This window comes from Panthera onca, chromosome X, assembly GCF_046562875.1.
Source record: "Panthera onca isolate mPanOnc1 chromosome X, mPanOnc1 haplotype 2, whole genome shotgun sequence".
Lineage (NCBI taxonomy): Eukaryota > Metazoa > Chordata > Mammalia > Carnivora > Felidae > Panthera > Panthera onca.
The window spans coordinates 105605699-105619617 of NC_138357.1; the positions used below are offsets into that span (position 1 = coordinate 105605699).

The window sequence follows — 13919 nt, forward strand, 5'->3', positions numbered from 1 at the left end:
TTTTAATTACCAAAGACATGCCAGGACCAGAGAAGAAATTGATCCAGTGTTTTAGAGCAGACTTAGTGGTGGCGGTGAGAACTATTTGTTTCTTTTAAGACAGATTTTTTAAAAATACTTCATAGTTTACACATTTAATTACTTTGGCAATGAGTGAATTGCTCATTCCAGACTGGTGCTTGCATTTAGCATGGAGAAGGTACATAATCTGGGAGTATTTGTTGAACTGAATTGAGTTGATCATCTAGTCAAATGTCAAGTCAAGTGAGGAGAAAAATAGTCGAGATGGTTTTCGTTAGAGTGAACGCCAGGTAATGGATAATTATTTGAGTTGTAGTTGTAGTAGAGAGATTTTATATGTCTGCAAGGAGGTGTACCAAGCTCATTCTTATTCAAATGTTCTGTGATTTAATGAATGGCTGTCCATTTAGACACAGCCACTACTTTAAAAAGTTACTGGCGCAATGGTCTCAGTGTATTCAACTTGACTGAATATCTTCACAGGAAATAAAAAACAGAATGTGCTTCTATCACCTCACTAGGACTGAAGAAAGCATTTTAAAATTTAAAGTAATAGCACATCCCTCGAATTTAGGACAGAAATTAATATTTTCATGTAAAATAAAAGTTATTAGTGTTATATGAATCTCCTCCTTTCAGTAAATATTGAGCTCTAGGATATATTATTTCTATAGTTTCAAATTCATTAATATTCTAAACTAGTCCTCCCAACTAGTCCAAATCACAGATTGGCTAATGCTAATGAAACACTGCTTTCATTATGTTTGTTCTATACCAGTAAATCTACATTCAACTCATTCCACTACCACTCAGTTCATTGTGTCTTGCCTTCTGCCAGCTTTCACTATCCATCTACAGCCTTGTCTCATATAACCCAAACAATTGTCTTATTATCTTTGGAATTCAGAGAACTTGGCCCCACACTACTCTGCTCCATTTCCTTGTCCCTTCCATGACCTCCCACCAACTCCTCCCCTTAACCTTGGAATCAAGGACATAAACCACTAAAGAAAAATAGGTCCTATGTAAACACTCCAGACCTGGATTTTCAACTCCTTCCTTTCTCCCTATGTAAAACAGACAGGAGATGCTCACTAAATATTGATGATCTGGTAACTTATAACAGGAGAAATTGTAATATGGATTCAACTACACAGGAGTAATTGTAATATGGATTCAACTACATTCCTCAGAAAACTAGTTTCTAAAATTTAACTACATAGAGCAAAGCCTTGTACTCAATAATATTTAGTATCTTTACCCCTCTTAACAAATATTTAAGATTTCACAGTATTTCCTAGGTAACATTCTATGGCATTACTACAGCATGCCCCAAGAGGCAAAGGAATAAAATGTTCTTGCCAGAGCTTCCAAATGGCTTTCATTCCTCTCTTCATGGCCTATGTACCCATCCTGCAGCAGACACCTCACAGCTGAGTCCTTCACTTGGCTTTGCCCCGAGCTGCAGGAAACTGTCTTATTCACAGTTATGCCATGTCCCATGGGGCAGCCCACAGCCAGTGACTGCTGGATGGGGGAAGAGAAAGAACTGACCCTTGACTCACTTTTGGACAACTGTGCAAGACCCATAGGATATGCTGAGGCTTCCGTTGCAACCACACTGCAATCACTCTCTTCCTCTGCCTCAGAAGCAACGAAATCTTCTGTTTCTAGGGAACCCAACTGAACATAGATGTCTTCCCCACTAGACCATAAACTTTTGTCAGCAAGAACTGTCTTTAACATCTTCAGCCCATGTTAGGCACAATTCTTACAATAGACAGGCCCCTCAAAGAGTTCTCTCATTCATTCACATGAAGGAGTTATTCAATTAAAATGCATATTGGAAGGAGTGATTTTGCTAACTGAATAGGATCAAAGAACGGTGATTATCAAGGGCCCACATAAGCCACAATGGCCCCTCAATAATCACCTGAGAGAATGGCCACACCCACATCTCAGCATAGGAGGGTCTTAGCTTGTGCCATTATGGTGGGCAAGGTATTCAAACTTGAAAAGTTGACGCTGAGTTGGTAGGGTACTTTGGAGAATAATGAGAAATCATTCAGTATCCATAATATATATGGGGGGAGGGAATACTGACAAGAGATTTGAGAGGGCTTGGGTGAAACCTTCCCAAGGCACACCCTGGTGCTCCCACTGACCTCAACAGTCTTTAAAAGTGCAAATTCCACAACGGAATCAATATCCTTAGGGTAAGGGAGTGAGGTTTAATAACTAGACTGTGCTACTTGTTCTTTTGGGTGAATCCTGATAACCACGCACATAATTTTTAGCTTGTGCCTATGTAAATTGTATCGCTATTCATTTTATCTTCAATGTTTGGCCATTCCCCAATGTACTAGAAATTCCAATATAGAAAGATCAGAAAAAGTATGGAAAAAACAATCCTCATGGGTTTGTTTCATTCCACTTAGAAGTGTAGGCAAAGTATTTGGTAAGAGAAAGAAAATAACTCAGCTAAAATGAGGGGTTTTTACGTCCTTCTAGAGTTGCAAAGTGTTATAATTATTGGGGGTTGACAAAATAGTTCATACTTGTTAGGAATAAATCCTATTTTCTTATTACTGAATGTATATTATGCTCTAAAGCAATACTCTTTTTCCACATGATCTTAATATAAAACCATTTTGGAATTTATATTTTTACTTTGCCATTACATTATATAAAGCACTTTCCTTTTTCTTTTTCTCCCCAGCTGCCTTCTCCAACTTCCCCTTCTTCCCAAATGAATTGCCAAACATTCTCACTGAGGAGTTGCATATAAACCACAGCATTTTTGCTAGGGTGGGTGGCAACTTTTTAACTAAGCAAAGAGAGTTTGAATGGATACATTCCATTATAGAATGTTGCCTTCTGCTTAAAAGAAAAGTTAATTTTAAATTTTGGCTCTGTATTTATCTAGCACTGGTAACAGTGGTTTAGTCTAAGAAAGGAGCAAAGAGAAGAGGAAACAGAGCCCATGATGGCTGTTGGAGAACAGAGAAGTTCAATGGGTAGAAAGTTGTAAGAGATGGAACTTGGAAGTCCATGGGAAATTCACATAACTTGGAATCAAAGATATCCTGGAGATACAGACTCTTAATTTATTCCTCTTTCCCTAAAGCATAAATCTGAGTAGGTCATAAAAAGGTTCTGTTTTCCTTATTCTCATGAAACCCCATTCCATTTGTTTCTGGCTGCCAGACCTGGAGACTTGGGCCTCCAGCCTTATCTTCTTACATTGTGCATCGTGTACCCCATGATATTATGATATCTCTCTTCTTGATTCTCTTCTGTCTGGAATGTTTTTCTTTGTCCTACCAATGTGAGCTCCTTCAAAGTCTAGCTAAACCTCATTTCCATTAACAAACTTCTCCTAATCTCTCCAAGTGCATGTGTTCTGACCCTTTCCCAAGCCTGTACCATACTTGATAGCTCTCTCAGAAGTAGACTATCTTGAATTACAACTATATATGATTTCATTTATTACCCTGACCCCTGACTAACCATCTTTGGGCCAAATATATGCCATTGCTCCTGTCTGTATCCCTTGAACATCTTCTTATAGCTGAAGGCACTCAAATATTTATGCTGGGATTAGAAGGAAGGGGAAAGAGAAGGAAGGAGAAGGAAGAGGAAGGAAGGAAGGAAGGAAGGGAGGGAGGGAGGGAGGGAGGGATGAAGGGAGGAAGGGAGGAAAGAAGTGTTGCCCATTTCTTCTCCCTCTGTCCATTTGTAGATTACAAACTACTAATACTAATCCTATTTCCTTTATTGCTCAATTTTCCTTTTTTATTCTTTCTTCAATCAGCATTTTTTGTCTCACTTTACCCTGCATCACAGCGTTGGGAGAACTCTGACCTAAAACTGATCTGTTGTCACTAAATGTTTAACCATTTGTTCATGCCACAATGATGTACTGGTGACCTACTACAAGCCATGAACAATGCGGGGACTTGGAAATACTAAACAGACAGGCAGTGGCCTCCTGGAGCGAAGCTAAACTGTTCACTCATTGCAGTGAGCACCCCCACTGATGTGAACGGCTTGCTGTGTGACTGTGTTATCAGGGGCCTGGAGGAGAACCCCGACAAGGGAAAGCAGCAGAGTCCAAACCCCCTAGAGACCCCTCGAATGCATTTACTCTACACACTGTGGTGCTGGGAACCTCTTGAGTACCATTCAGGAGTTCAGTCATGGTGAGAACAACTAGGGGCTTTAACAGGGGTATTCAAAAAGCAAGCACTGAGAACCACCAGATTCATTTGTTACCTTCAAATTTTCTCCCTTGGACACATGAAGCTTTGTTTACACAAAATACCTGATACCATTTTAAGTCTCTCGGTTTTCCACTTTTACTGCCGTTTTTAGCTCCTCTGACTGTGTTCCTTCCGAAATAAAGTTGGCAAGAGGCTGGGAACATTGTGGTACCCAAAGCTGGTGTCATTTCTTCAAACAGGTATGTTAAGCAGCTGCCTCCTCAGCAAGACAAGAGGGCACTGCAAGATCCAACCAAAATAAAAGTATGTCCTCCACAGCCTCCTCTCACCTTTTCATATATGGTGCGGTCTACCGAAGGCTTTTTTTTTCTGGGTCAGAAAAAAAAAAAAAGGTATATTTTTTCCCAAATGTCACTATCATAACACAAAGGGGTGAAGTCTATTATTCCCAACGTTTGCCTTTTAGCATATTAACAGTGGTTCATATGTTAATCACCTTAACAAAAATCATACATACATATGGTTGTATTTCCTTCACTTAGTAGCTGTGTGGTGTATATTGCCATCGTTACACCCAAATTGGTTCACTGTTATTGGCTATGTAAGCAGAGTGACTTTGTTGATGAAGAAATGAAATATGGAATTCCATCTCTTCAAAGAGGGATAAAATGTGGCTAAAAGATATTTTGATAAGACCTCTAGGTGGGTGACTTTGGAAGCAAGAAGGTAGCACTCAACACTGCTGGGATGTGTGTGAAAGTCCAGAAGAAGGAGGGGCTCCCAAGAAGAGTGATCTTTGGAGGTAGGGAGATATAAAGCTAATGGAAAAGAGGACAGTGTGGAAAGGCAAGGAGGTCCCACCAGTGACCTATTTTCCCAAGTTTCCCTGTATTGTATCTCCAGAGAGCACATGAGGTCAAACATGTACAGTGTACGTAAAGGATAAATAAAATCCACAGATGCCAAGTGAGTGATCACAAGTTAATTAAGGGACATAGAGGCCAAAGGATTAGATACATTCAAATCTGCTTCAACAAGAACAATTACTTTTCTTATGCTTCACACTACTAAAAAAATATCTCATGCCAGGACATAAATACTCAACTGAGGGCTTGTATAGTATCAGGAAAGTGGAATCATGCTTCCTGGGAGAGCTAACGAATTGTGAAATCTTAGAAATATAATTTCATTCTTCTGGTTCAAAATTTCCTCATTGGCTAAAATGACAAAGTGGGGCATCCCTATACTTTTACACTTCATAGAATTTCACTAGATTTGTATGAGGCTATCATAATCGGCTCTGGCTACATTTATAATAATTGGTTTCCATTTGACTGCAATAAAAACAATGCTTATTTTATATTTTACAGTGCAACTATTGCATAATATCAGACACTTAATGTTATAATAGTTCAATTCTAAAATTAGAAAGTGAATTTACCTGTGTTGGAACTTTAAACGTATATTCTTAGGAAATTAGATACTCCCAACTCTATGCATCCAAAAATGTAATTCCTTTGATATGCATTTCAGCACGCTGTGTACCTGCCTTTTATTTTGTGTGTAAGATAATATGACGCATGTGCGAGTATTGTGGGTGTAGACATATATACCTTTTATTTACCAGGCCTGCAGGAGTTACTCCAAGGGGTCTAGAATGTAGAATATACACCAAACTTTTTTTGTAGATAAAGAATGCATTTCAAAGATATAAGTAGACTTGGTTGTGACTACCCATAGTCAAATTAATTTTTTAAAGCATGATCATATTTATAATAATTTATCATTATTGTTATGTATTTGTTCAATCAACTGATACTAAAAGTCCAACTATGATCAAGTGGCCCTCTAATTTTTTTTTTTAATTAGAAAGGGGAGCTTTACACCAGAAAATGATGAAGATCACTATACTAATTCACGGTTGTATTACATGTAAATGTTCATAGGGCAAGAACCTACCAATTAATTCATTTTGATCAGGCCATGACAAAGTAAACCACTATGAATAATTTTATGATTATTCATACAGTGATTTATTTATAATTATAATCCACATAAAATGTAAGCTACATAATTAACAAACATATTGAAAAGAGTGATACTCTATAATTATATGATCACAATTCACAGTCCATTTCATTTTTTTGCTTAGTCCAAACTCTACACACTATTTCCTGACTTAGGAAATATTACAAAATACTATCTAATTTCACTCTAAAATATATATTCTTAGATACGTAGCTCTTGTCTGGACAGAATAGCTCATTTAGTGCCATTTATTGTATTTTATATGTATAAACATAGTAACTATAACACACTCTTTGAATAGCTTGCCATGAAAAAAAATTACTCTCAATGTTTTAATATGAAAACAGGAAAGAGCAGACTTTCAGAAGAAAAATATTAAAGTGCTTTGCTTTCTCCCTCTGCTTTATCCACAGCTCACTGCCTGGCAATTTCAGATCCTGTGATAGGCAAGCAATACCAGGTCGGCCAGTCATCCCTTCGCTAAAGCTAAAAAAGCCTTAGGACTCTTAGAGTTTTGATACCTGCACATTTTTTTCTACACAGGGGAACCAAAACAGCGTGCCAATTAAGGATTTTTCATTGTAAGCCAATGGTCAGGGTGAGCAGTGAGGGTATGTCCACTGAGCCATGTGGTTGGCCTGTAATGGAATGCTGTCTGCAGTGTAAGATACTCCAGGGTGGCATTCTCTGGGTGAAAATTAAAAGCATATTTGTAAGGTGATTAGCAGAATTTGTCAAATAAACAAGCCTGTCTACATTCCTATAATATTCCTTTGTAAATCTGCCAGAGCAAATCTAAAGCATTTCCATTAGACAAAAAGGAATATTCATTTTAAAAATATAGGAAACCAAGAAAATGCTGGCTATTTATAGGCATCAACGAAGTCAGATAAACATGCATGATCAAATTCATCTGAAACAAAGAAATATCAGGGATACTTAACATGAAAAGCAAGACACTGGGAAGTTACAAAGAGAAGGTTGCTCTATAGCAGGAAAGTTCTTTAAGTCTGTGTACATTTACTTTTATTTACAGGGTTAATTTTCCATTTTCCAATTTTACCTGAACCAAAATACAAACACTTGCTTTTTCACCTGGTTATCCAGTCACTTAAAAACGTACATGGAAGGTCATATCACTAACTATGCCTTTCCTATATATGTAAATATATTAACGTCAAGATACAAGCACACGAAAGAAATGTAGTGTTAGTGGTGACACGTGAGGGATTGCCTCCCCCTAAAGAACGTTAGTAATTATTGCAATGAGCAAATTCCCAAACAGAACTATTATCTTTATATTATTCTTATGGCCTCTATTACACTTAGTATTCAAATGCATTATGCTTTCGTTAAGAAAGTGACAGAAGAGAGTACCCTTTTGGTCAAATGACCCAATTTAAGTGGTAGCATCTGGTTTGTTTCCCAACGTTTGTTTGTGTAGTCTTGGTACCAAAAACAGGAAAGTCTAAATACTTGGGAGCATTAAAAACAAAACAAAACAAAACAAAACACCAAGTAATCAGCTTAAAACACTCTCACACACAAAACTCTCAGTTACCACGCTTTGAATCTTATTCACAAGCAACTGGTTTTTTTGTTTTGGTTTGTTTTGGTTTGGTTATATTCCCATATGAGCACTGCCAAAAAAACTGAGTACTCAGGGAAAGTTAGGAACCAAAGCCTTTAATTTGTCTGTTACTTACTGACTGAACAATACTACCTGACAGCTAACTGTAATTAGGACGAGGAAAAGCCTATAAAAATTTACACTAAGAGCTTGAGAAAAAAAGACACTGTTAAATTCATACAACTTTGGAGAACCCTTAATAATAACAATTCCCTGTGTCTAAGGCATACCATCATGGTGAGCCCTGAGACACACATCTTGTTTCTTTAGTGCAATGTGTTAAGTATCCTATTTTAAATGATTCTTGATTTTAAAGGATTATCTTGAACACTGAGAGGTGAAATGCAGGGTCAGAAGTCACAAGGCTAGAGCATGACGTGCATCTCCGACCCTCTGACTCAGCCCCAAATTCCACAACACCTGTCTGTATCAGAAAGCTGGGCTCCTTCCTCTTTAATATTCCTTATACAAGTAATGGAAATAGGATTGGAATTTAACAATAAAAATGCCGACACGGCCTTATTTATAGCTGCCCAAACGGTGCTATTATAATTACGCTTTATAGGTTGAGCATTACCAAAAAACTTGCTACTTTTACGTCTTATTAATCAACACTTGGGCGCTTTGGGTGCCACACATTTTAGAGGAGTTTGCTTTATAAAAACATAAGATTTGTCAAACAGCAAAGATCATATCTGTTGTAAGGCAAAGTATACCCCAAACGTGTCAGTTTGTAAAAGGCTAAAAGAATCTGAAATATATATAAATTTTAAAGTAACCCCACAAGTTCAGTTGTTCTTAAAAATGTTTCACGCATAAGTCATGTTAACAATAACATGATTTGCTCACATACATTGCAAACATAATAAACATCTCTTTTGAATTGTTTTCCAGTTTTGGGAATATTGTGATTGCTTATCAGCTATTATCTCCTGACTTTGCTGAAGCAACTAGTCAGGAAACAAAATCAGTACTTTCCATATTTATAAATGGCATCTCTTCTCCTATTTTCCTCAATATTTGCTAATCTAACTACATAACAGGAGCTGAGAAAAGGGCAATGAAATAGTGAAACAGATACTGTATTTTAAATTATTCACTGCCTTCATGTTTAAGTGTTTTCCTATTAAGCAAAGCTTTTTATTATTGATTTGTAGGATACTGAAGAAAAACGCTATAACCTGCCTTGGTTACATAATCCTCTTTCAAAACAAATTAACAGGTTACAAAGTGCCATTAAAATGATTGAAACTATCTTTCCTAATGTGAATATACGCAGTCTTCAAGTAAAAGGACAGAATTTACATGCGTACGTCTGTTTCATGGTAAGTGTCTTTTTTCAGAGACTTCTATTTCTTTCTAGTATTATTTCCATCCCCCACCAAGCTTATAAAACCTCCAGAATATGCCGTTTGGTAACATATGTGTGGCTTATGTCAGAAAACAACTGAGGAAGTCATTTATAAAATATTAAAATAAGGACTACAGGAAATATCATTGCAAACGATATTTCTGTACATAGTTGGAGACTAACAGCCTAGAAGCAGCTGTAGTGTTACCCTGACCCCTGAAGGAAGGAATCAGGAGTTAACTTCACATTCAATTTTCTACACAATATGAACACCAAACCTCCAAATCCACTGGCACAATACATCAATGTTTGGGCATGTCCTGCAGAAATAAGAAAGTCGTCTCAAAAAAATCGCAGCTCAAAATTTCATTCCACCATTCCACCATTCTGATTTGGGGGAAGGAGATCTTTTCAAAGTTACTTAGTGGATGTCTAGATCCTGCACCTGACTCCGTAGGAAAAACAGGAAGAATCATCTTATCTCCACAACAGAAAAGTCATTTAGCCTCCTTTGTAAAATAAACATAAAGGGAAATAGAAAATAGCACAACTAGATGGAAAGGTGATTTAATTCAACAGGGTTAGGATTTCAGCAGAGTTGAATTTTGAGGGAATTTTTAATCTATTGAGGGAAAAAGAGATCCTCAAACATTAGAAGGCCAAAAGGAGCTGATGTGTATCTTCTTTCTTAAAAAAAAAAAAATTCACAGCTCCAAATAAAACATCAGGGTAAATGACATTTTATTCTGCAGTATTCCCTCCGCTGTATGGTGAGCACAGTACCTTTATCTCATCTCATGGTAAAAGTCACAGGCAGCTGCAACATGTCCTTTAAGCCATTCAATAAGTAAAACTTGAAAATGGGTTGCTCTTTATTTCTGAGATTTGTATTAATAATGAATTCATTACCAGTCATTTTTTAATTTAACTAGATACCATTACCTTGGAAGGTATTTACTTCTCTTTTCCCGGAGGGTTAAAATGGCCCAGAAAGAGGTTGTCAAGGCAAAGGTAAAGGTACAAAAACCCTCTTTTCTGACACACTGTGGAAGCAATCGCTTTCATGAGGGAAACACCAGGCTGAAATCTGCATTAAGCTCTAACAGGAAAAATGCGAGATGACCCCAAATAGTCACTCTGTTCAGAGTCTTCATTTCAACCGATTTAACTTTCTACTCAGTTGGAGTCATGTATGTCAATCATAGGGTGCAGAACTTATGACCTTGGCTGGGATCATCAGCCCCAATTACTCAATGGGGCACTTGTGAAACATTGCGGACTCATTTGGACTCTCCACGGGTGTGGCTAAAATTGCTCTGGTCCAGCCCTAAAGCTTACATAGATCTGCTGTCCCTCAGAAACTCACTATGAGAAAACTCATGCTAAATATGCCACAGAGATCAGGGTTTACAGGACCCTTGGAGCTAATCTCTGTCTGCCCTCCCCCTCCTCTGTTAGCTGTTACAAGCCTTCAAAAGTTAACAGGGTGATGGATCCTGCCTCTATACAATCATTTCATCTCACTATCGTTGACTGAAGCTCGCTGATGTAATGAAGTTACATAATCACCGATTATGCACGACTTCCATCCATCTTCCTACATATCCACATAGCTTCTCCCCTCCCCTTAAGATCAATCTACCAGGTGAGATTTATAACACATGTAAATGCTTCATTCTCTCATCATAGGTTCTGAATATGGGACTTTAGCATTGCAGTACAGTGCACTGAACCACGTCATCAATATTGATTTTTTTTTATCCCATTTCCCAGGGAGAATATGCTTAAACATCCTTCGTGCTCTAGTCTCTAACTTTTTACTGAAAGGGTAAAATAGACGTAGCAGATAGGACACATCCTCAACTTAAGGTTAAGGGAAGTATGCAATTGCCTGTATTTCCAAAGCCGGCTGCATTGCAATAAAAGGATGGTCTCTGCTTCCAGACCTTCAACTCCCCTGCACGTGGGTCGCAGCTTCAGCTATTTAGGGTATTAGGAAAATAATTATATTATTGGTGTATTGAACTTGAGAAAGAAAGCATTTGGTGACATTTAAAATAATATTGCACTATTCTCTATTTTGCTCATCATTTCCAGCTTTTTCTTTTCTTTTCTTTTCTTTTCTTTTTTCTTTTCTTTTCTTTTCTTTCCGAACGATAATCCGGTGGATAAAAAAGTAGCCCAGGGTACTTAATAATCTCCAATAATCACAACCTAGAGAATAATTAACAACGATTATCACCTTAAAGTTTAAGAACTTGACAAGTGGGATGTCCCTGGTCCCATTGCGGCTGTGAAATGCAGCAGAATGCTGCACTGAGTTGAAAACATATTTCTTTTAATGAATAAAGAGTAGCTCGTTTCATTTTAAATAGGGTTTTTCAGTAAGTGTTCCTCTCACTGCTGCTACCCCTTCCAGAACACAGGAGCCACAAATATTGCATCCAAACAATAGAGTGTCTACCCGGAATTAATTCAAGACACTCTTGCATATCAAAATAATTGGAGGGGGGAGTGATGCTTTGATTTATTTTCAATTACACTCAGAATACAGACCTACATACACACACACACACACACACACACGCACACACACACACCAACACACCCAACTGCAGTTATTCCATTCAGTGCCAATAACGGCCACATCACAGCCATCAATGCGATGCAGCAATCATCCAAGTCACCCATTTCCATTACAAACGCCCAAGTTTGCTCACGCCACTGATGGGTTTGCATATATAAAATGACCTTACCCACAACAGTCTTCCAAATTATTCTCCTCTGGATATCAGTCGGTAAGGTAATTGCTGGTCATCACAATGCGTATTCAGAAAAATCCACGTTTTACTCCTGTGTTCTTTTTCTTGCTTTTGCTAGCAATTAATATTGTGAACAAGATACCCATTCACAAATGCCAAGTTCACCATAAAAGCAGATAATTCCATACAGCTCTTCCCTACAAGACTGCCTCCAGTTAGTTCTCAAAGTGCCCGATTGTTTGGTGAAGATACAATCCAGGTGCAGAGCAGGGGGGAAAAAGACGACTAGGAGAAAAAAGAAGAGGCAGATAGAAAAGGAGACACTGAGAAAGGAGAGACCAGGAAAAGAGGGAAGAAATTTAATTAAAAAAAAAAAAAAAAAAGAAGGAGAACGGGAAAAAAGGCCGGTAAGTGAGGAAGTCTGAGAGCTCTATGACAAGAATCGGAGTCTTGCTTGCAAATCTTCTGTATGCATGTAGCCCTTCAGATCCTCTTGGTCTCCAAGTAAAATTTCCAGATCCGGGATGCAGCCATAAGAAAGAATCCTATGTATATTTCACAAGTATCCCGCAATAACAGATCCGACGGGGTTTTCCTTGTACAGTACTGCTGTGTGAAAGCACACAACCCCTGCTGTTCGGGAAGGTGTCTCCTGGGTCCTAGCTCTCTTCAGCAGCCCCCAAAAATGATTTTTCAGAAAAGAGTGGGGGAAAAAAAGCAGCTTTGCGTTTGCCTTGAATGATGCTAATCCTGACCGAAAACGACAAGCAAACCACGAATAGCACGAAATCTTGATTAATAGCCACAATCCACTCAAAATATCCCAGGAAAGAAGGAGCGAAAACAAGAAAGAGAAACTGCAATGCATAAATGATTCCAGTGTTTCTACAAGATCGGTTCATTTGATTGAATGCATTCTCCGGTTTGCTGCAAGTCATAAAGAGGATAGTGTTACTGCCACCCAATGGATATTTTAGTACTAGCCAATCCACAGAACGCCACCGCTTTGCGAGTTTTAGTTTTCAGAAGACTGAGGAGGAAGGAGGGCAGCCTGGGAATCTTTTGGAAAAGACCCTGAGAGGCCTCAAATAACGGGAATCTGTCTTTCCAGGCAAAAGCGGACGGCGAACGTGGACGCTGACCCATTCTTGCGTTAGCCACCTTAGAATTACGATTCCATTTCTCTATGAGCAGAAAGGTACATAGAGCGATGCCTAAACTGACACGCTCACAGTAACCTCCTTTTCATCTCCTCTCTTTAAAGCAGATTTGTTATTGCGCGCGATCTCTCTCTCCTCCTGCCCCCCTCCACCCCCACAGAGCAATTCTCGGTACCACTTTAAGCCACATTTCAAAAGGAAGCGGAGTGCGGAAAGGGAGGGGGCTGCTCCAAACCTCAGGTGGCAAGGTGATAATTGTTTCTAAAGCGCAGTTTTGCAAAGTGCTTCAGCCTGTATTGATATGTAAACTGTGAGTCCTCCTGGCAGTAACCCTCCTGGCCGCTGCTCCTTCAGTTTTGGGGAGGAGGGGGGAGAGGGGCGGAGAGCACTATCTTCCCTAGGTGACGGGGGCTGAGGAGAAGAGTGCTGGTGGACGGCTTTCTGGGAGTGTGGGGGTGGGGGCGGGGCACAGAAAGGAGGAGATTGAAGAGTCTCCTCCTCCCCTCTACCGCGTAACGGAGTTCGCTGCAGGATTGTGAGATGGAGTCCTAATGGGAAAAGAGGGACCAAGTAGGTACCGGCCAATGAAATTGGGGAATTTGCTCAGGTTAAGATCCTTGCCCTTTACAATACCTTGGGATAGTATAATACCCACCTGGGATTCTGTACTAGTCAAACTTGAACATAGGCATGATCACCTGGGTGTCTTGTTAAAACGCAGATTCTTATTCAGTGAAGTCTAGA

The 13919-nt window shown here is 38.8% G+C and overlaps 1 protein-coding gene across 1 annotated transcript in view; it reads right to left on the reverse strand.

Annotated features, from left to right (window-relative positions):
• Positions 1 to 12935, reverse strand: part of IL1RAPL1 (interleukin 1 receptor accessory protein like 1) — a 1360593-nt gene extending 1347658 nt beyond the window's left edge. The window contains exon 1 of the mRNA XM_081794008.1: positions 12010 to 12935. The gene's annotated coding sequence lies outside the window, so the exon portion shown is untranslated. The remainder of the gene's footprint in view (positions 1 to 12009) is intronic.
• Between the last annotated feature and the right edge of the window lie 984 nt (positions 12936 to 13919).